Below are 27,069 nucleotides of genomic sequence, written 5' to 3' on the forward strand. Positions count from 1 at the left end.
GGGTGAAAAGGTTGCGAGGAATTTTTTTCTTTTTAGAGGATAGCAGAGGTGCGACTCCGAGTGTAGAAGTAGAGAAGTCGTCGAACTTCATAGAAATAGCGGAGGTGCGACTCCGAGTGTGAGAGTAGGGAAGTCGTCGAACTTCATGTGCGTGTGGCGCTTTGTGCATAAAAAGGTCCACGTGGTTGTTGTTGTTGAGACGGGCCCTGCGAGGTCAAGAGACTCCGGAGTATGTTGATCCATGTTGTGGTCTGGGCGGTTTAGTTTGTTGATCGGGCGTGGTCAATGAGTCGGTACGTGTGTCGAGTGAGTGAAAGGAACTTCGACTTCGGGCTTTGACAAAATTCTAAGTGCACTAGAATAGATCATTGACAAGTTGAGAGCAGTCTGCGGGTCAGATTTGCTTGCGAACGTGGGGACCGAGAAAGATGGAATAACTGCCGAGGCTAGTGAAAAATCCCTAAGGTCCTGAAGCGATTGTGTTACCATTCCTGTAGTAAACCGACAGATCTGTTTTATTTTTTTGGTAGCTCGCGATACATGCAAGAAGTTGTTACGAGAGGAGCTGAGTGAAGGAGGACTAGCCGCGAGGCTTTGTCAGCCGCAGTGTGTGTGAGTGTGACGTCACTAGGAGCCGCGCTGGGATAGGTTGGTTGGAGAGAAGGGTCGCGCACGGATTGGATGCAGTCCGTGGGGCTCGATTGGAAGGGGAAAGGCAAGCGAAGAGTATTCCGGGAATCAAAGTCACCTATTGATTACAAATTTTGTGAAATAAAAGACGAGAAAATGAAATTTTTTAAAGCATTAAGGAGTGCGATGAAGGGGGAGTCTTACATTAAAGCGAGCGTAGGAGAGGAGACGCCGCCCGAAGGTACACCAGCTTACATTGTAATGGAGGAAAAAGGGGTAGCTCCGTGCCTTTGGCTAAAGCAATGGCACAAGCTGACAGAGAAACATGGGAGCGTAGCGTTCCCGATCCATGGGACATTCAATATAAGGATCCTAGAGAATTTGAGATTTACGATGTACGACATGAAGGTACCTCCAAGGCCAGCACAGTTTGAGGCTCTAGCAATTTGGGAACTGATGGCTAGACAGCAACAGCAAAATAAGTTTGAGACCAGGATAAGGAAGGTAGAAAAGACACTAGCGGACGCTAGGTGGGATAATGCACAAAAGGTGTGGAGGTCAGATGTACTGCAGGGGATAAAATTGTTTCCCGCAATTACTAAGGAAGAAGAGGAGACAGGTAAGAAAGCTACCTGTAAGACAAACAGAAGGTGTTCCAAGGATAGAGAGGAGGAGGAAAAGTTGAGAAGAGAATAGGAGTTAGAGGATGAGGAGTTAATCATGCAATTGCTGAACGACCGTCCACCACCTTATGCAGAGAGTGGACAAGGTCCAAGTACCAGTTCTGCCCCTCCGGCATCGGTACAGAACGGTGAAACTCAGAGTTCAGGAGCTTCATCGGGATCTAAGGACCCGAGTCTACTGTTCACCCTACAGATACCGCAGGTTAGGAGAATATATCCAGATGTGCCCATGTTGAAACAAGTAGAAAATTATCAGCCGCAGATCCCAGGGTATTACAGCAGTGACAACGGTGCAGGAATGATTCTAGATCCAACCGTAAGGGGAGTACAGAATGGTCACAACCCGACATTGGCACAAGTTGAATCAACTCAGTTTCTGATGCCTCAAAAGCAGATGCAGGGGGGAAATGCACATGCTCAGATGACGGGGAGTCAGATGGGCATGCCGGCAATGATGACCCGTAGTGTGGGAATGAACATGCCTCAGAACATGGGAAATGGACAAAACCCAGATGCGATATCGCTACCCATTACTGTAGGTCCACCGGTACCTTTGTACAGTCAGCCTAATTTAGGTATGGGCGGTCAGGGATCAATGCTGCAGAATGGGACAGAAAGGAGGTGTATAGAAAACACTCCAGGGATAACTCCGATAGCGGCTCAGCCAACTGGATCCGGATCCTTGATGGAGTTTAGTCCCATATGTGCTCAGTCAACACTGGTGAGGTCGAGTCCCCCACTGATGATACCGCTGTCATCGAATACTGAAAAGTTGCCGCAACCATCAATGGCAGTCGATGTGAACGCTACACTGATGGGGTTGAATGCGCAACAGCTGACACAGTGGTTCAACAGTCTAAATTCCACACAAAGTTCAGCCAGTGGGAAGGGAGAAGATTATCTGAATAGGGTCAGGTTGAACATGGAAGCACAATAATTGGTGGAAGGGACTATGGGTGTGAATAGGTTAGAGTTCTACTCGGAAGAAGAGCTGAGGTATCTATGTCCCAGGATAACAAAAGAAGTGAACAAGGTACACAAAAGCTTGCAAGAAGTAGCTGACAAAAACGGGGTTGATATAGACAAGACGAAACACTTGAGCAGGAGCTGTAGGTTGGATTTCGTGACCACAGATTTTGAACACATGAGGTCAGCAGGCATGAAGGCGCACCTTAGAGAACTGCTGCAGAGTGCACAAGTGTGGAGGTGCTTAGACAAGTGGGAAAGCAGATGGGTAAAGAGGAAGGAAAAGAGGAGGGACAGTGCTACAGAGCTCAACGAGAAAAGACCACAGAGTAGCGAGGCAGTAACCATGTTACCAATGAGGGAGACAGCAGGGGGAAAATTAATACATGTACCATGGCACAGAAGCGACATTCAGTCATTTACGGATGATTTTCCCAAACTGAGAGAGAAGCCGATTGAATGGTATCAACAGACTGACAGGTTTGTGAAGCTTGCAAAATGTCTTTGGGAAGAGCTGAACACTCTCTTTGAGATTGTGGTTCCAGCAGATTTGTGGGAGGATTGCAAAAGAGCTGTAGGTTGGCCGACAAGTGAACCAGAAAGAGACAGGGATACGGGTGCACCATCACCTATGGTGATGAGCTTGTACTACAAGGTGATTGAGCATTTGAAGACGAAAGTTGCCGCGAAAAATGTGGATTGGCAGAAGATCGATCGAACGGCCCAAGAGGCTAAAGAGTCGATTCATAGTTACTATGAGAGGTTGTTGAAGGCGTTTAAGAACTACAGTGGCACAGAGACAATAGAGGAGAAGGACATGCTTCATTTTGTGTTCAGATTTGTGGAAGGGCTGAGACCAGAGATAAGCCAGATGATAAAGTCGCATTTGATTTGTTGGCAGTCGAAACCGATCGATGAGGTGTTGAATTATGCGAAATACTGTAGCGACGAAATTGAAGTGAAACAGAAAAGGCTGAAAGAGAAGGTGATGATGATGCAACTTAAAGCAGCTCAGACATGTCTGCAAGGTTTGCAAGGGATGCAAGGGTTCCAACAGCAGGTACTGCAACCGCAGCCGCAGTTGCAGGGAAATATGATGTTTCAGCCACAGGCCAGAGGCAGAGGCAGAGGAGGTTTTGTGAATAATGGTCCGGATTTGAACACTGTTGTGACTGGTGTGCAGGCAATGAAGAAGGTGATGCCGTGTCACGTGTGCGGAATTGTCGGTCATTGGAAACGCGAGTGCCCGATGGTGGTGCAGGAAGGTGCAGGTGCAGGTGTTGGTCAGCAAAACAATGATGTCAATGCATTTCAGACAATGAGGGGACCGAAAATGAGAGGTCCAAACCCAAATTTTCAGACCGTAAATCAGTTGCAGGGATTACAACCTATGCAGCCGCAGCAGATGCAGATGCCTCGTATGCAGATGACGCAAATGCAACCAATGCAACAGCAGTTACCCATGGTACCTAATCAGCAAATGCAAATACCTTTGGCACCAATGAGTCAGCAGCAAGTGATGGTTCCTCCACAGGTCTCGGGTCAGGTAATGAGTACAAATGGCACAGTACAACAGTTCCCACTACACAGTGAGAGTGGAATAAACAATGTATGGGAGAGTGAAAGTTCAGAAGAAGAAGGAGATTGTGTGCTTGCAGCATCCTTGGAAGTTGATCAAAAGGGTCCGTACGTAGAGGGAAGAGTAATGGGTCATCGTGTTTCATTCTTGGTTGACACAGGAGCCACACGTTCGACTGTTAAGAGCAGTGAAGTACCAAATTTGCCACTCTCAGGGAGGACAGTTCAAGTGGTGGGAGTAGCAAACAGGCACCTGACGAACCCAATAACAGATCCGGTACCAGTCAGCATCGGTAACTATCAAGGGGTGCATCAGTTTGTGGTATGTGACTCAAGCCCGATAGCACTGTTAGGGAGAGACCTATTGTGCAAATTGGGTTGTTCGATCATGTGTTCGAACGAGGGAATAACAATCCAGACGAGCAGTGATGGGGAAGAAGAGGACAGTGTAGAGGGGGATGAGATGGAAACTGTTGATGAAGAATATCCTCTGATTTGTCTTTTCCCGATGATAACTGAAGAAGATATTTCAGCCGAATTACGGGAAACAGTCGGAAAGGAAGTGTGGGATATGACAGGGAAAGAGGTGGGATTGATGAAAGGAGTGGAACCAGTGAAAGTGACTGTAAAGCCCAATGCAATCTTTCCCCAGACCCCACAATACCACATGGCACAAGATACCCTCATGAAAGTTGCCCAACTTATTGACGAATTTGTAAAACAGGGGGTACTGAAAGAAGTGTTAAGCAGTCCATGTAATTCACCAATAATGGGACTAATAAAGCCAAGTGGAAAGGTCCGACTTGTGCAGGACTTGAGGAAAATAAATGACATCATAGTCAAGTGTTGCCCTGTCGTACCAAATCCAGCTGTGATAATGTTTCAAGTCCCTTGCGGTGCCGAATGGTTCTCAGTCATCGACTTGTCACAAGCATTCTTTTCTGTGCCTCTTCATGAGGACAGCCAATTCCTCTTTTGTTTCAAATTCCTAGACAGAGTGTACAGTTGGTGTCGAATTCCTCAAGGGTTTTCTGAGTCACCGTCAATCTTCAATCAGATTCTAAAGAAAGATTTGGAAGCATTAGAATTGCCATTCGAGTCAACCCTAGTACAGTACATTGATGACTTACTGGTTGCATCAAAGACAGAAAGTGGCTGCACAGCCGATACCATTGCTCTGTTGAACCATTTAGGAAGGAATGGACACAAGGTGTCTCCTTCCAAATTGCAGTTTTGTCAGAAGAAAGTGAAATACTTGGGTCACCAGATAGAGAAAGGGTCACGGAGAATAATGAAGGAAAGAATAACAAGTGTACTTCAAATGAGTCCACCAAAGACAAGGAGGGAGGTGAGGAAGTTTTTGGGAATGGTGGGCTATTGTCGCCAGTGGATTCCCAACTTCTCAACTCTAGCAAAGCCTTTACTGAAGCTGACTCAGAAGGATGCTTTGGATCAAATTGAGCTGAAAGGAGATGAGATGGATGCTTTTATCGAATTGAAAGAATGCATGTGCAGGGCTCCAGCTTTAGGTATGCCTGATTACACAAAGCCTTTCACATTGTTTTGTCATGAACGTGATGCATGTTCTTTGTCTGTCTTGACTCAGGCCCATGGTGGCGTAAACAGACCAGTAGCGTATTTTTCAGCTACTTTGGATCCGGTCGCGGCAGCACTCCCAGGGTGTTTGCGCGCCGTAGCAGCAGTTGGTATCAGCCTCACTCAGAGTGAAGGAATAGTGATGGGACACCCAGTAACAGTCATGGTCCCTCACTCAGTTGAGATACTTTTGACCCGCTCCCGAACGCAACACATGACCGGAGCAAGACTCACAAGGTATGAAACGATAATTCTGGGCTCACCGAATGTGCAGCTGAAAAGGTGCACTACGTTGAATCCAGCAACCTTGCTTCCTGGGGAAAATGCTGAAATTGAGAACGCTGAAGACGTCGAGCATGACTGCCTTCAGGTGACTGAATTTTGCACAAAACCTCGACCTGACATTAAGGACACTAAGCTTGATGAAAATGATCAAATTGTTTTTGTTGATGGTTCATGTCTAAGAGATGGGATGGGAATTTTAAAAGCAGGATATGCTGTATGTACTGTAACAGGTGTCTTGGAAGCGGCCTGGCTCCAAGGAGTCTATTCTGCACAAGTAGCAGAACTTATAGCCCTTACAAGAGCATGTCAACTGTCTGCATTGATGAAAGTCACCATTTACACTGATAGTCAGTACGGGTTTGGAATTGTGCACGACTTTGGACAACTATGGTCACAGAGAGGTTTCCTGACTTCTTCAGGATCCCCAGTGAAAAACGGGGAGAGAATAAGGGAATTGTTACACGCCATTCAAATGCCAGCCGAAGTTGCAGTGGTAAAGTGCAGTGCTCATACAAAGGGACAGGACTATGTTTCTCTGGGAAATGCATATGCGGATCAAGTCGCAAGATTTTGTGCCTTGAACTGTATATTACTCAGAGATGAATGGAATTCGATAAGTGAACCAGAACTCGAACCAGCTGAAGCATTTGCCTTGAAGGTCGTAGATACAATAGATGAACTAAAAGCATTGCAGAATAACGTTAGGGAGGATGAAAGAGATTCCTGGATTAAATCACAATGTATAAAAAGACCAGATGAGTTATGGGTTTCAAATGAGGGAAAATTTGTTTTGCCAAATGGTCTCTTATCACAGCTTGCGCGTTTCTATCATGGGCAAGCTCACCTCGGGAGAGATGCCATGATAAGATTGTTCAAAACTGATTGGTTTAACCCCAGATTTCGTCAAGCTGCAGAAGCAGTTTGCCATCGATGTGTCACTTGCCAGCAGATGAACCCGGGGAAGGGAACGGTTGTGAACGCGAGCCACATTGGCTGAGCCAGTGGCCCATTTAGTCGAATGCAGATAGATTTCATTGAGATGCCTGTGCATGGAGGTCTGAAGTATGTGTTGGTGATTGTGTGCATTTTTAGTCACTGGATTGAGGCATACCCCACACGTAGAAATGACAGCCTTACAGTTGCAAAGCTACTGTTGAGAGAGTTGATACCACGTTTCGGATTCCCGATCTCTTTAGAATCAGATAGGGGAAGTCACTTCAATAACGAGGTGATAAAGTTACTTTGCGAAGCGCTGAACATTGAGCAAAAACTGCATTGTAGCTATCGCCCTGAAGCATCAGGATTGGTGGAGCAGATGAATGGTACACTGAAATCAAGAATGGCGAAAATATGTGCATCGACAAATTTGAAAGGGCCTGACGCATTGCCCTTGGCGCTAATGTCAATGAGAAACATCCCTGATAGAAAGACTGGATTGTCTCCGCACGAAATTCTCATGGGCAGGGCTATGAGACTTCCTGCAGTTCCCGCAAACGCGCTTTTGAATATTACAGATGATATGGTGTTAGACTACTGCAAGGGTCTGGCTGACGTGGTTCGCTCTTTCTCTCACCAGGTGGAAGCAACCACCTTACCACCGATCCAAGGTCCAGGACACCAGGTGACTGGGTCGTGGTAAAGAAGCACGTGAGAAAGTCGTGTCAGGAACCCCGTTGGAAAGGCCCTTTCCCAGTGATCCTGACGACAACTACCGCTGTGAAGTGTGCGGGGGTTCCCAACTGGATTCACGCCAGTCACACAAAGAAGGTGTTGTGTCCCACAGATGAGGAAGTTGAAGCGCTAAAACTACCAGTGCCTGATAAAACAGTGCTGAGTGCTGAGACAGAACAAAACGGAACTGAAATCGAACAGGCAGAAGCAGGAGAGAGAGAGATATTATTGGAGGACGAAGAGACTAACTCACTTGGGGAAGACCAAGGAGAAAGTTCAGACAGCGACGAAGCAGCTGAAGGTGACAAAGAACCTGAAGCAGCTGAGGGTAGCAAAAAGCCTGAAGCAGCTGAGGGTGACAAGGAACCTGAAGCAGCTGAAAGTTATACAGAGCCTGACGAAAGTAACGGTGACGAAGGGCTCGAAAAAGGTGAAAAAGCAGGAGAGCCTGATCAGAGGAGGGCTTTCCCAGAAGCAGACGATACAGAAAAAGAAAAGGAGAACGTGATTGATTCCCCAGGCGGAGGGGACAAGACAGAACAGGACGAAAAGGTTCAAGCTTCTACAGAAAAGGTCGCAGGTCCGTCAAATGGACACGGTGCAAAGAGGAGACTAAGTATATCACCAGTAAAACAAAGGACTGGAGAAGGTTTGAACGACGGAGAAAGGCCAAAAGTGAAAGAGAAAAGAAAGGAAGTGTCTGTCGTGGTACCAACCTCGAGTGAAGAAAAAGACTTGACAAAAGAGGAAAGTACCAGCGAGGCAGAATCGAAAAGAGAAGCAAAATTGAAAAGGAAAAGGATACCCAACAGGAGATATTCCGGTCCAGAATGGGCATATGCAGTCAATGACGATTGGACTGACGAGTTTGTATCTCTAAGCATCGAGAACGAAGAAGAAGAGATACCAATAGAAAAGAAAAGTTTTATGGACTCTGTTGATTGAAAGGGTGATAAATGATATCTCTTGCTACAATATAACGTGAAACAAACAACCAGCTGAGACATTGCTAAACCGGATGAAACACTTGCTGAACTGATAAAGACTGAGTTATTGCCAAATTGAGACAAATGCTGCTAACCGATAAGTGACTGGCCTCCTGAAGAAAACTGTGTGAACATTGCGCTCGTTCAGCTTTGTAACTGAATTGCTAAATAGTTTCATTTATAGGTGCTTCTAGCTCTCTGATTCTATACAGATCATAACGCAAAACAGTAGAAAGAAATATTGTAAATATGTGTGTATAGGCTTGATAATTGCATGCGTACTAATAGTAATGGCAATAGTGCTTGCAATGCATGGAAAGGGTAAGAATGAGAAAATTGACGCTTCTACTTTTGCTCCTGTCACTGTCACTGAACTAACTGCATTGAAAAGACTAGAATTAGATGAGAGACACTTGCATGATAAGAAAGAGCTTTCGTATAATGTTTTCTATCGCTTGCTAACAGAATATGTTGAGACTATGGATGCGAAAGATTGTTATGTGTGTACACAGATACCGACATCAGTAAAGGAAGGGGTGACTTATCACCACATGCCTCTTACATACGGGATTACATGTAGTATAGTAATGTCTAGATTTTATGGTCAAACTAACATACAGTATTTTTACTCGAATTATGATGTTACCTTTGCATATGTTCCTATAATAGCGCAGCTAAGTCAGATTGCTAAAGATTGGGATGCTAAAATAATGAGGGAATTTTTCGAGCCAATGCAACCTTTTGAAACGGCTCACGCTCATAGGGAAAACCTTACCTGCTCGCTCTCTGCAGTAGCAATAAGCTTTTTAGATCATACAGATGATAGAAGGGCACAAATGAATGCGAAATTAGAAAAGGAACTACATAAGAGGACTTCAGTAGATAATTATGATTTTGCCGCAATAAAGACACAAGGGAGAATAGCTTTAGATGCTTGGCATGTAGGGAAATTTTGTATATATCGAGGTGAATCTTAATATGATAACATTTTCGTAGGAGCGAGTGAGTGTAAACATACGTTTATCTTTAAGGCCAAATGGACATTCATGATGAACGGACTTGACCCTGTCATTCCAGGTGTATATTACATTTGTGGGTATAATGCCTATTATCGTCTTCCAAAGGGATGGTGGGGGAGATGTTATTTGGGTATAGTGTTCCCAAAGGTTTATCAACTGGATGACCTATTGATGATTCAAAAGACATCTGGATCCCATCGTATCCAGAAAAGAGAGACCGCAGCTGCTGTGGTAGGAGATATATTTGGAGCCATGATTCCTTCATTAGGAGTTGTGTTGAATTCCATCAAAATAAGAAAGTTGTCTACTATAGTGGATAACATGTTGACAAAGTTTTCAGGTGCTATAATACTGATAGATGCTGAACTTGCAGCGGAAAGAGCTATGACTCTTCAAAATAGGCTTGCTTTAGACATTCTTTTAGCAAAGGATGGCGGCGTTTGCAAAATGCTTGGTGCGCGCCACTGCTGCACGTATATTCCCGACAATAGTGTGAAAATTAAAACTATGCTTGCTAATCTAACAAAAGAAAGTGCACATTTGAAGGAATTGAAAGAACCAGGAGTGTGGGAGAAGGTTGGAAAAGGACTTGCTTCAGTGGGAAATTGGATCGGGGGAATTTGGAATGGAATATTACTAAAAATAATACAGGGAATATTAATTGTACTGATTTGCATATTTGGAATTTGGGGAATAAAAAGGGGAATAACAATGATTATGGAAAGAATTAAAAGACGGAAGGAAGAGAAAATAATGAAAAGAATGGCGGAAGAATACAAAGCGAAAACTAGGGGAATTAAAAGGAAAAGAGAACTGACAGAATTTTAATGGAATAAAATTTGTGGGCATGGTTTGGTGTGATGACAAGTAGTCATCAGAGGAGGGATTGATGAAGCAGAAAATGAAGGTTTTACATTTATTAGCGCGTAAACGTAGTGTTGAAATAATCATGTGTGACTCTAACCGAACTAATAAAGATTGTACGGGGACAAAATGTGCCCTTAGAGTAGTTTGCCAACATTTATAAGCGTGCTTTATATAACGTGGTGTATTAGAATTGCACTAATCCGACATAATCATAAACATATGCTACGATTTGCTTGTTTGAAATGCTTTAGCTTAGCATAACTTTAGTAGAGGCTTCGGCCTAGTTGCCTGGTCTCACGGTTTAGATGCTCGTATTTTTCCAATGTGCTAATAAACGTGTATTTTTGCTTGAAGCTGTACTTTTCCACTGAGATCGTTCACATGCTTATCTTAAAGTTTCGTGCCAGCTTGGCATTTTTCTCTTTACTCCAAGGTCGATCTGCAGGTGCGGACAATGGAGGCTTAGAAAGTGAGCTAATTGGTATAAAATGTTGCAACTTGCGTACCCATCTCCAAGGATAATGTATGCTTAAGTAAAAGCTTGAGAACTGTCGTTTTTGATTGGACAATTTGAAGCTAACCTATGAACCCTCCAATGGAAGACCCTACTGGATTTGAACTGTTGTCTATAAAACCCAGGTGCACGAGAAGAAAGTAGCTATTACCAGCCATTACCAGCTCGATACTCGCCATTTTGCAGACTTCGTAGCTATTATGGCCCACCTTGCTGCGACGCCATTTTGAAAGAGACTTTGATGCTTTCTCTAATCGAGAGAAAGAGACTTTAAATGATTCTTGCCCTAGAGACTTTAACTTTGATCCCTTTGCATGAAGTAGTAGTTTTATTTTGCCGCTGTGAGGCATTTGCCCCGTTCACCCCTGCCCCTTTGCCCCGTCCCATGCTGATCGAAATGGTACCCATGCTGATCGAGAAACGGTACCTGTGAGACGAAGACTTCCTTGTATGCTGATCGTAATTGGTAAATATGAAAGGAAATTGTACAATTGCATTGTGTTTCTTTTAGGTAACCAACTGCTGATTTTTTTGACAAGATCCCTAGTTAGGAGTTTTTCTAAATTAATGTTGCTAAATTGTTTTTGCATGAAGTCCCACATGCCGATGCTAATTTGAGGTTAGATGAGGATTCCTTTTGTTGCACGATGCAATTTGAGACCTTGTTATGCTGACTAAATGTATGCAATTAGCTCATTACAGATTATCGTATTAGTGATTTGCATTGCTATTATCGAATGCCTTGTGATTCAAATGCTACATAGATTGCACTTGTTTCGCCGTTATGGACAGCTATTAATGTTCATTTACGTTTATCATTTGGTGTTGAGACACATCTATATTGTGCTAGCTTTGTTAATATAGGGAAATAAATTTACTAACTTTGCAATAAACTGGTGTGGTTATTCCTGACTGAAAGGTCAGGATTCGCCGAAATGTATTCTGGATTAATTGTTAAGTGTTATGTTGATCAGGGTATTGCTTATGTTCGTTATTGATTATTGATTTGATAAATTGCTCGACATAGAGTACGGAGAGTCCCACTTAGTCAAAAGATTCATCGGCCTAAAGAGCGTCCGAATACAGGTAAATTATTAGTACGGACCGCTCTATCACAGCCATCGCTTTGTCACCAAGAAACCCATTCACAAAACTGCAAATCAGACCCTTTGTGTTTTAATAGTAATTTGTATGTCAGTAGTAATGTTGAAGAGTGTGGCAGGCAGGTTACTTAATCACAAACGTGAAGGATATTCCATCTGCCTTATTCCAAGTGCATTATAGCCTAGAGCCTGGTGGGATAACTGCCAACCTTGTTACAGAGTAACCCATTCGCCAATCTCAAAATCAGGCCCAAAGAGCTTATTTTAACACGCTTTGCAGAAGATGGAGCATTTTTATGATGATCCTTGTCTGATCGCCTCTGTAGAGCAATTTATGGATCACTCCTTTGGGTGAGGAATACTGTGCATTATTGGTCTTATTATTTTAAAGTGAGGAGCATTGAGCGCCACCGTTTATAAACTGTTAAGTGTACCAGATCCTTTTGCAGCCTGGCATCCCACCAGCAATTCTTGTGTTATTTATAGATAATATATTGTTAGTGTGGAGCTAAGTTACAATGCATTAAATTAAACCGAAGAAATGTATCCACTTAACAATTATTCTCATTCTAATTGGAAATTAAAACAACTATTTTAAAGAAAGCGCGATAATGAATTCTAAATCCCAAAGTGTTCACTTGTCTGCTAAATGAAATGTTTTATTTTTCCAAGGCCTTTTGTTGCATACAGTTTTGATTCTAAAGAAGGTGCCACAGGGCATGTCCTGTTAACAAGCTAAAATATCAGATTTGGCACTAATATGGGATTAATAAGCCCACAAAGTGCATCTTTCACTGTCAGAATTCTTAGAAACGTGACAACATCCTTGTAGACAACACATGTACTATACGAAGCCATGAAAGATTTATTCAGCCTGATGTATATAGTCAAGTTTTATCTGTGGCTATCATATGGATACAGTTAGCAAGTTATTGGTTAATAACTTTAAACGACCATGCAGATAAAAAGGTAATGATAAATGTTGAGGCAGAATAGGTACTTCATAACCCACATGGATTAAATCAATATAATTTTGCATAAATGATGGTGAGGTGTGCTGAATTAAAGACTGTGATCCAATATACAATATGTTTTATTCAGAACAGTAATATTAGAAGTCAGGCTTTGGGAAATTGAAGATTTATCTTCTTCAAGGTATTTTCGCCCTAAAACAGCTTGGACATACCATGATGACATAATCATAGTTAAATATGATTCCTTCTTTGGTTTTTATTGTAGGTTTGAAAATAATCTCCTGAAGAAGCCTCACGGTGTGAAATACACTGACTAACTTTTAGGGGGGATGGACATTCATTTATATAACCACAACATGATTTATTAATATCCAGCAACATAAATAGTGAGATTCATGAAGCATATTTTCAAACTCTATAAAAGAACCGAATTAAACACAAATCGGACTTTAGAGTGGAAGTTAGCATTCAGAGATTCACTTAAATCCATTGCGTCAGGTGGGAAAGTTTATGCCTGGCTGAATCAGGATTGTAGCACCTGGATCACTATTCTGGTTGGTTTCCAGGAGTGGCATAAATCCTGAGACTAGGCTTCGATTCACAAGATTTATGCCACTCCCGGAAACTGTGGACAGTAGTTCACAGATAGAGCCCAATCCACCTGAAACATGGTGTTGGGCAATAATGACCTCAGCATTCCCCTAGTGTCTTGTGTATTAAGTCCCTGGTTATGTTTTATTTTGCCTCAGCACACATGACAATTATGTGTATATGCTGAAAGGTCTGTGGTAAAATAGACTAAAACAGCAGCAGTGTTCTGTGGTTTGAATGATTACACTAAGTGCAGCCCACTGTTCCTGAGCACAACTACTCTCATACCACCTCGAACTGACAGTGGTGGCAATGACTGTTTATGATGGCAACGACTGACCTTTTTACTAGATGCTTGTGTGACCTCTGTTGCTTAAAAGGGTCTGTCTTTCATTATCTTTTTAAAAATACTATGCCCCAGATTTACACTGATTTTGTGTCAGTGTCACTTGTGTGGCATAGCCCTTACGCAAAATCATTTTGGCATTTACTAAGCCAAACAAAGCCACAAAATATTTATTTCTCCTTATACTTCCACTTTCCAGTTGTGATGTATTCTGCAGGAAACATACAAACAGGAATATGCCATTATGGATTGTTTTTGTGCAGGAAGGTGCTTATTTGTGCGCAAAAGCAATCCTGGTAACATAGACACCCCTGGACTGTGGTGCAAGAGTGCCTGCATTGGTGCAAGGCAGCACATAGTGCGGCAGCTCAAGGAGAGAGCAGAATGCTCCATATCTTTGTAAATATGGATAATTTCTGCTCTGTCCCTTTCAAGAAATGCAGGCAAGCAAGGCCCCTTACTGTGCTGTGTTGAGTGAAATATTAGTATATGGCCCCTTTATTCATTCATTTTTAAATTTCAGTATAAGTCAAAACATCTCAGAAGGGAAACTATTGCTAAACCAAGTGATCTCTGATAAGGGGAAGACAAAGAGGAAACAAAACGATGAACCAATGGAACTGGGAGGAGGAGGGAGGGGAACTCAAATACACCAATGGTTGGGGGACATAACTGTCACTCTGCATTTATGTTCTTCAGTCTCTCAGTGTATATTTTGCACTTGCAAGGTTGTAGAAGTATCAACTAGGTGTAGCGGCAGCACAAGAGCATGAACTGGAATGAGACACAAATTAGTATTGTGCAGTGTGCCGAGCCTCCGAGTAAGAAAGGATACCACATTTTGAGAAAGCTGGGTTGTGATCCTGTATGCTATACAGTATATCAGTTGTTCATAGGAGGCTACTTTATATATCTTACCCTGCCATTCTTCATGTGTCGGCGCCGGGTGGGATCTCCAGTGTCTGACGATGCAGACCTTGGCAATAGTCAGTGCTGCTGTTATCCATAGCATCTCATGGCAGGGGAGGCCTGAGGTGTTGAAAACATCCGTTACATCTGCAAGCCTGGCAGATTATACAAGGAGGTCTCACTAGCCTTGAGCCATGTCTACCATGTGTCATCCGAGTACTTGCCAATGATGGGGCAAGAACAAAGTACACAAGGGTGGTCACTTTCTAATTATACACACCTCCATCAGAGTGAGTCTCCAAGCAAATCTGCCAGACTTGGAGGATTTTCAATCAGGTACATTTCGAGCAGGATTTCCACAAGTTATAGAATATCAGCAACTTGGCCCAAACCTTTAGAATATAATCATGGTGCATGCTTGCTTGCCACTTTTTACATAGCAGCTGTAGAAAGGCTGTAGAAAAGAAGTGCGAGTTAGGTATCTTGTGCAGTCCCAATACTTCTCCCCTGGGATGGCCTATCTGAGGTAGCCAAGGTTGGGGGATGTGGGCAGGGAGGGGGGTACTCCAATATCCTTGATAGGAGGTGATGGATTTGGCCATGCTTTCATACTTAATTGCATCCTATATAGTAGCCTTCCAATTTCTAACTGCACACAGCTTGAACTATTTGAACACATTACTTGCATACAGCTGGTCCAGGATTCACATACCTGCTTACACTAATCTCTGATTTAGAGTTTGGTGGAGGTGATTACGCCATCACAAACATGACTACTATCCCATCTGCCATATTACCATCTCATTATAGCCTATGGAGATCGTAATATGGTGGACTGTATACTGGTCACATTTGTGATGGAGTAACCCTTCTGCCAAACTCTAAATCAGGGCCCAAGTCTGTCCATCAGATTATTTCACTGTCAATGCGGACAGCAAAAGTTTTGTTATAAAAGTGCATGAAGAGAGGGGTCAATGTTTGAGTTGTTTATGAGAGGTCTAACAGACAGAGATTATTAGTCATCACAACTGGGCTGTCAGACAAATTCACCATTGAAATGGCATAGTCTACATAGGGCAAGCCCCGAAGACAGTTCCACACAGCCCTCTCAATGTCTACTGTTAGGAAATTAGCTGATAAAACATGAAGGAAGTCACAATGAACAAAATAAAATAACAGGATTCTGTGTGCACGCATGAGGCCGCATGATGTTGTGGCTTAAAGCCTCTGAAGCATGGATGCCTGTCTCCAATTTAAATGTGGATATGCCTGTCGGTCTGGAGTAGCTTGATTTTTAGGGACTATGTGTAATGTGCTAAAATATAGTTAGATAGTGGTGCCACTGCTGTTTTCATCATTTTGACCTTTAGCAAAAGAGAAAGGTCACTTGTCATTGAAGAAGGGTGAGTGACTTTGTTGTGGTCACAAGAGTGTCTGAGCAAGCAGGGTTGTCACCACAGTTCAGGTTACAGTGAGATGGATTGACCTGGGAAGCAATGTAAAAATGAGGGGCTTCGCTAACAGCTCACTGGCTCCATATCCCTCACTTAAACCAGGTTAGTATGGGTACTGCTAGACTCCAGTTCCCTGTGTGGAACAATACCACCACATGTGGAACAATGTGGGCCTCTGCACTTACTTAATGGCCAGGCCTCTGTACCACTTTGTAGCCAGGCCACTCTTGTGAAGTCCAACAGGTAAGAGGGGAGCTCTAGTACCTGAACTGGTCGAGGGTTCAGGCAGCTGGGATAGTACATTTAATTTAGACTTCGGAGAAACCCTGATGTTGACTGCATTGCACCCTTCAAAGCTCCCAGGAGTGCATCCTAGGCCCACCAGGCCAGTGGTCTCTTTGTCACTCACCACCTGCTGTATGATGCTGCATTAGAACTGCTGTTGGGCGAGGGACCATTCTTCTCGGTAAAGAAAATGCATAGGCGGCAGTGGTCTCTATTGTGTGCCACTGCAGGTGAACCTCCTCCCCTGTAAGTCACACACAGCCTTTCTATGTTGTTTCCTAGGCTTTGGTGTTGCCGCTACCTCAAACAGGCTGATTGGCAGGAGTTGCCTTTTAGGCCTGGGCCCCACCTGCAGCTGCACCCGGCTTATGAGTTCCAGTTGTTCCCCCTTATGGGCAGCAGGCTTTGGGACTCCAGGTGTATGGCAGCATCTCGACCCCTGTCAGTAAACCCCACAGAACTCTAGATTTAGGAGGTCATTTTGCTGACAGCCCAGCCCCACTCCTGCATTTATGTTTTTGATTGAGGCTTCTCCAGAATTTTTCCAAATGTCATTTGAAGGAAACATCTTCTTTACTATTGCCTTTGATGTGTGATTTTCAGGTCACAAGGTAGAAGCTAGTAAATATTATAGGAAATAAGGCAAAGGGGAGCCACCAGGGTAACGTAAAATGATGAAAGGTACAAAGAAAAAATAAACAAGAGGCTTAATGAGTGACAGAAAGAGAATGCCAGAAGGAAATAAGGTTGCAAACAAGGAAATAAAATGGTTAAAAAAAAAGGAAGTAGGATTGGAACAAGGAAAGAAGGGACACAAACAATGGAAAGAAAGATGGAAAGAAGAAAGAACTAAAGAAGTATGGTAACATGAAAGGAAGGAAACAAAGAAGGGAGGAAAAAAGAAAAATACATTGGAAAGAGTCAAAGCAGGAAAACAGAATGAGGTATAACACAAAAGAAAATTGGAAAACAGGAGTGAGATGTGAAAGGAGAAATGAAAGGAAAAAGTAGGAAGAAACTGAAAGAAAGGAATGAAATAAGAGGAGATAGAAAGATTCAACGAAAGGAATGAATAATGAAAACAAAGGGAGAACGAAGTACAGGGAAATGATAAGGAAGAAGAAAAAACAGATGCAAAATAATAAGAAAAGAAAATAAAGAAGACAGAAAGGTAGCATGTAGGAGGGACATCATGGAAGAAACATGGGCAGAAATAAATAAAGAAGGAATATAAGGAGAACGGACAAGAGAGACAGTTTAATATAAAGAAGGAAGAAAGCTAAAAAAAAATGAAAGAAATAGAGGATGAAAAATTTATGAAGAATATAAAGGAAGAAGGAAAGGCTTGTAAAGATGTAGCTGTTTTTCCTTGAAAAACATCTTTTAAAATTTTGCTTTAAATGCATCATTTTTCACCATTTTTTCATTAGGGAAGCAATTCCTAGGAGCCCTCATAGAAACTGTTGGGATCAATCATTTTGCTCACTCATTCAGTGCCATATACTGTTCAAAGTGGAGTGTAACCAAAGCATGTACTTTGGGAACTCAGCTGTAAAATTGAGGTTTGGGTGGCTGCAATAACAGCACTTCAGTGATAACTCTACCGAGCAGCAGCTGCAAGATGAACCACTCAGAGAAGGCACAATTATTAATCTGTATGGAAGTGGGTCACAATGGCTGTGGCCCAGTACATTTTGCCTGATCCCAGGAAGATTCAAGTTAATGATACTGCTTTGACAAACCTCATAGAAGAATTCCTTTCTTCACGTAGAATTAGTTGCCCTGTACACGTGTAATAAAACCAGTGCTAAATTTGAGGTAGCGCTTTCTGGTGCTCAGCACTGGCACTTAAATGACAGCACAAGCACTTATGGCAGTCTGCCATGCGGTGGCACTGTTTGTCTACTTTAGAGATCAGCACTACAACAGTTGTTTGATAATTCAATTTATGTTAATAATAACTAATACCTGGTGTTCAAGCAAAATTAGTCAAAATTGTCACACTTGCAGGTGTATGATGGTTAGTAGTTGTGTAGTTAATGCCATTGTGCTGGCAGGGGCAATTTGTGGTGCAAGCTGTAGTGGCCTCCTGACGAGGGTGCTGGCATTCATTTATTTACAGTTTATGCACTGAATCAAACCTAAATATGCACACCGATGCTCAGGTCATACGCACATGCACAAACTTGCACATGTACATACACAAACACACACACAAAACACACACACAAATGCTCACACATATGGACATGGACACACACACACATATATACATACACAAACAGAGTTGAGAAAGCCTACTAATTAACAGGGAAAACTCAGCCAGAACCGAGCTTGTAGCCTGTGCTCAAGCTAAGCCCCGGAAATGCATGCTATGCAAATCACACACAAATGTATACAGACAAAGACAAACATACATTGGGAATGTCTGAAGAAAATAACTTAGTGATTTCCACTGTTTTATGCCTGCCCTATTGCTGAATAGATATGCGCATTGCCCTGTCAATGGTGTGCATGAAAACTTGTTATATTTCTTCCGTTACTCAGTTCACATATATTTATTGCTTGGTTGTCACTTACATTTTAAACCCTGTTTCCGATTACATGGAGCTTGAATTCACATTGAATCAGTAAACAGAACTTTTGTGTCAAGTTTGAGCAAAAATGTCTCAATCACTGTTGAACCTGATTTCGATAGAGTGACCTCATTTGCATTCCCTTTGGACAGTTATGTGAATGTACTATTTTTCGAGGCCAATACAATGTGGGATATGTAATACAAATAAAGAGTGTGCAAAATCAAAACTGAGGATATTTATAATATAATCTGAAATATTTAATATATTTTGATGTCTGTGTCCTAAGCTGTTCCTTCAGTAGAATTGTACAAGCATTTACCGATAATAAAACATTGCAAGGGATGGACAGCTGGCCACATAGGGATTGTTGTTATAGCCAGGGTTTGAACTGTGCCTATCACTGTCAAGGGAAAGATGCATAGGCCATCACCAGGTGATATACAAAGTGGAGTTATCATGTTTTCAGAAACAAAATCTGCTTCATACTGTTACCACTTTACATGATTGTTCTCCATATCCGGTTTTACAGGAGATAGCATGTATGGCAAAATAAAATGGCATCACAATTTGCAGCTGAAGCTGCAGGAAGTGAGGATTTACCACTAAAATCCCATACTGGTCTGAGCAGGTGAAACTTTATACCAGGTAACCCCAAATGAAAATCAAAGGGTAGAAACAAAAACCCCAGACTTGGCCCACTTAAGGTCTGTGGAAGCAAAAAAAGTACAAAGCCCCCTCACATCATATTTATTGTACTTTGGGATATTACTGAGATGCTTGTGGTGTCTGGGTGTATCCTAGCAATGTTACAGATAGGAGAGAAATGGAATGTTAAGCTAGTGTTGCCCGATGCTTTCAGAGTTGTGCCAAGGTTGGTCGTGCATCTGTGCTGGGAAATAAACAAGAAGGAACTGTGAAATGGTGCAGTGCTTCTTTTCAACATGGTAATGAGGATGGGATGCACCTATCTGTGACCCAACCCAAATATTAACTGCTGAGGGTCAGATACCTTAAGTAGAAATGTTACCAGATGGCACAGCGTGGTAAAGTATACATTTAGGATTTGATGCTGTAGTTGCGGGAAACCCACGTTTACACCTGATTATGAGACCTAAGTTGTCTTTTCTTTAAAAAGGGTTGTGTGGTGAAGAGCGAAAGTGTAGCTCATCAACTGCATGCAAGTAATTGTCCATCTGTGCTGGACCAATAAGTGAAGATTAAGGGTGTGGTGGGACAGTGAACCCAGGGAGGGTACGAGAGTGTACTTTTGAGAGCTCACGAGTGACCACCTCATACTGTTTATTACTCAATAGTCAAGGGAGTTTAAGGACGTGTAGCTGTTCCCCATCTTTGTGTGGTGCTTTAATGCCATTTAAGTCACCTATTTTGGCAAGTGGTATCGGAGCTGTTAAGGTTGAATGGCTTGAAAGACATTAATTTACAATTGGATACAAACTGTGGTAATTCAGCAACATGGAGTGTATCTTTTGAAAGCCAGCGAGTGCCTACCTCGCACAGCTGTCTCCGTTACAGTACTCCGGTGCCTCATCACGAGCTACCTTGGTGTCGGCAGTTAGTGCGCGCTTGTGGGGGACGTCTCCAAGTGCTGCCATTACACATCTTGAAGAATGTTAAAACAGAAGAAAACAAGCGGAACTCTATGTATATACAAATATGACATGCATAACATTGTTTTGGCGATCTTTACAGGTTAGGAGAATTTTCATTGATAATCGCACTGATTCCAGTGATGTTGGGTGAGTGTACTGGTGTTTCTAGTTATCCAACTATTGTGCCTTCGAAGAGGATGTTAAATATTAGCACACAAGTGAAGAAGTACCAGCATGTGGAGGCAATAGTGGCATTCTGACCATGGGACTTACGATGATGGGCACACCAATAGCCCCTAACGTAGGCAAGTGAAGTGAACTGGCAACGTTGAATAATTACCAAGGGGATGTACCAGACTACGAAGACCACTTTGTTATGTTAATTCATTGTGTTTTCCATAGACAACGGTGACTATTTTTGTTATATTATTTTATTGAGTTATTCATTTTTGTTATTTAGAGATATATTAATTGAACAGAAGTCATGCAGTCCATCGCTCCTCCACCTGTGTTTCTAGCCACCCCTGGGGATCCAATTATGTCATGAGAAGACTGGCAAGATGTTTTTGAGACATATTTGAAGTCCTTGGGAGGAGCTATTTTCATGATGAAAAGGAAGTTAGCTCCATTAAAACACAATTTGGGGGTAGAGGGAAGAAAAGTTTTAAAATCATTGCAGGTGTCAGTATAAATACTGAAGGTAAAGGGGGATTGGATGAGGAGAATGAAGAAGAGGGTGTATATACTGTGGCAATCAAAGCACTGGAATAACAATATGGCAAGAAAGTGAGTCTGGTAGTGGAACATCACAAATTCTTTTCACGTATGCAGGCAGCCAACAAACCTATCGACCAAAATGTAAGTGCACTGCGAACATTGGCAGTCACATGTAATTTTAGAGAATTACATGAGGAAATTATAAGGGATCGATTAATTAATCGTACTAGGAATATAAAAATTAAAGAAAAGCTGATAAGTTTAAAAGACCCATTGTTGAAAAAGGCTATAATGGTTGTCAAACTGATAGATGATACTACACGTTATGTTGAGGATTTAGGGAAAAAAATGAATGGGTGCAGCAACTGTACAAGTTGTAAAGAGAGTGGATAAGTACAAAACAGTAGGGAATAAGTCTGCTAAGATAAATGATGGAGCTAAGAAAGTATGTTATAGATGTGGTAATGCCAATCATTTGGCATCATCAGGTAATTGCCCTGCGACGAAGGCCAAATGTTTCAAATGCAACAAGATTGGACATTTTTCACATGTAGGTAATCAAAAGAAACCTACTTACACATATACTGTGAATGTGGTGCAAAATAATGGTGAAGTGGATGGAGATAGTACATCAGAAGGTGCCATTGAAGTGTTAATGTTATTTGATGTGGTAGAACAATCACATAACAAGATAGTACATTTTGAGGGTAGTCACATTGATGTGAATATGTTGGCGTATGATCAGTACAAACCTCCTAAATGTATGGTGTCAAATGGATTTGTGGTACAAATGTGGGGGATTCTTTTTTGCCGTAAATGTTGATAGACCAAGAAGCATGGCATAAAGTAGGAAAGAGAAAATTGTCTACAACTATGGTGGAATTGGTTGGGTATGGTGACAGTAAACTACCAATTATTGGGTGTTCCCAGACTAATGTAGCTTTCAAACAGAGGGAGACCACATGTTGGGTATATATGGTAGAAAAAGGTCAATGTTTGTTAGGCTGGAAGAAACAAAGGGCTCTGAACATGATACTAAATCTGAATATTGAAGAACCAGTATTAACCGTGTTGCATGAGCACACAAAGAAATGGAGTAAGGAGTTTCCAAAATTGTTTGGAAACAAGTTAGGATGTTTAACCCCTTGGATGCGGGTGTCGGCCACTGGCCGACACCCGCACTACCTCCCTGGTGCGGGTCACGACCAGTGGCTGACACCAGGGAGGGGGTTAATAAATCCTCAGGTGCGTCGCACCCGAGGATTTATTTATTTTTATTTTTTCCCTGGGAGACACAGAAGCTCTTCCGTGTCTCCCCCTGCCCCCCACCCGCCACTTTGTGACGTCGCGCTGACATCACTTTGTGGATTTCCCCATCGGAGCAGGAAGCGGCCGCAATGGGGAAAACGGCCACAAACGGCCTTCCCCATGTTTGGGAAGGCCTCGTAAGAAAGGGGAGACTCTCCCCTTTCTTACGAAGCCTTCCTGAAAGTGTTTCCTGGCCCCCGATCGCAGCTGTGGGTCTAAATTATTATTTTTTTTAAACAAAAAAATAAAAATAAATGGACAGGCGTTCGCCCGTTGCAGCTTGCGTCTTCAAAGCAATGCACATACTTCAACTGACGCTTTTCAACTGTAGCTTTTAGGCAGCAATAAAAAAGTCAAGTAAGTATTGTGATTATGTTTCTGATACAAAAGGGTCAGACTTGTCTAGTGGCAGTTTTAGTGCCATAAAGAAGCGCAGAAGGTTTATATGCCTACTGCAAAGAGCAAATCTGTATTTTATGTAAATAGCTGAGTACATTAGTAAAGTCAGCCATTACCTGCGCTATAAAACAAATGAAATGTATGTGCGGGGTGGAGGGCGGCTATGGAGGGATGAAGGGCACTTTTGCTGGGTGGTAATGAGGGAATCCGAGGAGGAGGGAGTGGGAGCACCAATAATGATTGTTGGACTGGGCACAGGAGGTGCTAAAGACTGTGACGAATGGTATGTGACAAGGTGTTTTTTGAGTGTCTTGAAAGAACGTGCTGATTGAGGGAAGAAGCGCAGGTAAGGTGGCCTCTACTGTTGCACGTATCTCACACACACCATCAATTTTGTGACTGTCTACGTAGGCTAGTGTTTTAGAGCAACAGTTTAGCCAATAGCAGAGATGGCATCTTGATGGATGACTGCTGTCATCACTCGGGTTATAGAGGACAGCTCTGACATAGGATCAGAGAATGAGACATCAGATACTGAGACAGCATCTGAGGGATAGGACAATGGCGCAGACTCTGGGAGTGATTTTTCAGTCGGAGGAGTCCCATTCGATAACTCCTCTTCCAGTAAATTATGAGGGAGGTGATGAGGACAGTGCTGCTGTCCCTTCGCAAGCAGTCTGTGCAACGGGGTAATAGTGGGTTAGCCCAACCCAGAGAGCAGGTGAATGCGGCGGCAAGCAGAGAGAGAGAGTGCTCTCTTGGGAGCTCCCCAATTTAGTTCAGCCCCAAATTCCACCGCCCAAATCGTATTGTGGAGACATCAAAATTATCTATCGCAAAACAAACTGGTTTTGTAAGGCAGGCACCTGTGTTTTTGGTCCTGGGTTCGGCGGCCATATAGAGAAACACACTAAACCCAAACATTTCTGGAAACTAGACATTCTGGGGAGTCCACAGAGGTGTGACTTGTGTGGATTCCCCAAAGTTTTCTTACCCAGAATACCCTGCAAAGCTGAAATGTTGAATAAAAACTCTATTTTTCTCGCATTTCTGTCACACAAACTACAGGAATATGCTGGGATCCCCAAAATTCCTACCACCCAGTGATTCCTCACCTCTCCTGATAAAAACACTACCCCACTTGAGTGCCTGTACCTAGTGCCTGTGTCAGGAATGCATCACCCCAGGGTCAACAGCTGCCTCATGTAAGGACCAACATTGACCGTTGTGTGATCTATTCCTGTCGTGGGCACCAGGCCTACCCACACAAGTGAGGTACCATTTTTATAGGGAGACTTGGGGGAACGCTGGGTGGAAGGAAATTTGTGTCTCCTCTCAGATTCCAGAACTTTCTGTCACCAAAATATGAGGAAAATGTGTTTTTTTAGCCAGATTTTGAGGTTTGCAAAGGATTCTGGATAACAGAACCTGGTCAGAGCCCCACAAGTCACCCCATCTTGGATTCCCCTAGGTCTCTAGTTTTCAAAAATGCACAGGTTTGGTAGGTTTCCCTAGGTGCCGGCTGAGCTAGAGGCCAAAATCTACAGGTAGGCACTCTGCAAAAAAACACCTCTGTTTTCTGTCAAAAAATGGGATGTGTCCACGTTGTGTTTTGGGGCATTTCCTGTTGCGGGCGCTAGTCACCTCATCTTGGATTCCCCTAGGTGTCTAGTTTTCAAAAATGCCAAGGTTTGCTAGGTTTCCCAAGGTGCCGGCTGAGCTAGAGGCCAAAATCTACAGCTAGGCACTTTGCAAAAAACACGTCAGATTTCAATGTAAAAATGTGATGTGTCCATGTTGCGCTTCCTGTCGCGAGCATTAGGCCTGCCCACGCAAGTGAGGTACCATTTTTATCGGGAGACTTGGGGGAACACAGAATAGCGAAACAAGTGTTATTGCCCCTTGTCTTTCTCTACATTTATTCCTTCCAAATGTAAGACAGTGTGGAAAAAAAGACGTCTATTTGAGAAATGGCCTGTAATTCACATGCTAGTATGGGCACCCCGGAATTCAGAGATGTGCAAATAATCACTGCTTCTCAACACCTCATCTTATGCCCATTTTGGAAATACAAAGGTTTGCTGATACCTATTTTTCACTCTTTACATTTCAGCAAATGAATTGCTGTATACCTGGTATAGAATGAAAACCCATTGCAAGGTGCAGCTCATTTATTGGCTCTGGGTACCTAGGGATCTTGATGAACCTACAAGCCCTATGTATCTTCGCAACCGGAAGAGTCCAGCACACGTAACGGTATATTGCTTTAAAATATCTGACACTGCAGGAAAAAGTTACAGAGTAAAACGTGGAGAAAATGGCTGTTTTTTTCAGCTTACTTTCAATATTTTTTTATTTCAGCTGTTATTTTCTGCAGGAAAACCTTGTAGGATCTACACAAATGACCCCTTGCTGAATTCAGAATTTTGTCTACTTTTTAGAAATGTTTAGCTTTCCGGGATCCAGCATTGGTTTCACACTCATTCCTGTCACTAACTGGAAGGAGGCTGAAAGCACCAAAAATAGTAAAAATGTGGTATGTCCCAGTAAAATGCCAAAATTGTGTTGAAAAATGTGGTTTTCTGATTCAAGTCTGCCCGTTCCTGTAAGGAGGGAAGATGGTGATTTTAGCACCAGGAACCCTTTGTTGATGCCATTTTCAGGGAAAAATCCACAAGCCTTAAAATAAAACGAAATTCTCACTGTATTTTGGCTAATTTCTTGGTCTCCTCCAGGGGAAACCACAAACTCTGGGTACCATTAGAATCCCTAGGATGTTGGAAAAACAGGACGCAAATGTGGCGTGGATAGCTTATGTGGACACAAAGTTATGAAGGCCTAAGCGCGAACTACCCCAAATAGCCAAAAAAGGGCTCAGCACTGGGGGTGGGGGGGGGGAAGGCCCAGCAGCTAAGAGGTTAAAGAAGTTTGTTCATAAAATTGTATTAAAGGATAGAGCTATTGCAAAAGCTCATAAATGTGAAATGTACCTGTGATATTGAGGGAGACACTGAAAGCAGATTTAACAATACTTCTTGAAATTGGTACAATTGTACGTATAGATTTATCCGAATGGTCAAGTCTGGTAGTTGGAGCCTGCAAACCTAATGGAAAAATGAGGATGTGTGTAGATTAGAAAGATATAAACTGTCTATGAGTAGACCGACATCCTGTACCTAAGATAAATGAGTAGAGGGAGAAAGGGTGTACTGTAAACTTGATGTATCAAGCGTGTACAATCAAATTGTATTACACCCTGACTCGAGGTCTCTAACCTAATGTATACCATCTGAAGGGGCATTTAGGTTTGTTCACATGCCATTTGGTCTAGTGTCTGTTTCAGCAGTATTTCTAAGGGTTATGCAGAACTTATTTGGAGATTTGGAGAACATAAGATTCTTCCATGATCATATCTTGGTGTGGGCGGAAAACAGTGTATTGCATGACGAGTTGTTGAGAAATTGGAAAAGGTAGGGCTTACTGTTGAAATCAGCAAGTGAAAATTTGCCCAAGAGAGTGTTGAATATTTCGGTCACACAATATCATATGAAGGGATAAAGCCCATGATTAAGTTATTGAAGGCCATTGAGAAAGTGCCATGTCCGGAACATAAAGATCAACTGTGTTCTTTTCTAGGACTGGTGCAATATTATGCAAAGTTTGTAAATCATTTTCTGGATAAGGCACAATCTTTATAAGTATTGATGAAAAAAGGACAAAGATATGCGTGAAAGAGAATAAGAACAGCATTATAACTGCAGTAGTATTAAAGCCGTTTTATATTTAAGACCATACCATAGTACCCACAGATGCCAGTATGCATGGTCTAGTGACAGTTTTGATGCAAATGAGTGATGGGAAAGAAAGAGTGTTTGTATTTGCCTTAAGGACATTAAAAGAACAGAAATAAGTTGTTCTACTGTGGAATAGGAGGTGCTTGCTTGTTAGATGGGGGTGCAACATTTCAGGAATTACATGTGGGTTAGGAGATTTGAACCA

Source organism: Pleurodeles waltl, chromosome 5 (assembly GCF_031143425.1).
Source record: "Pleurodeles waltl isolate 20211129_DDA chromosome 5, aPleWal1.hap1.20221129, whole genome shotgun sequence".
Lineage (NCBI taxonomy): Eukaryota > Metazoa > Chordata > Amphibia > Caudata > Salamandridae > Pleurodeles > Pleurodeles waltl.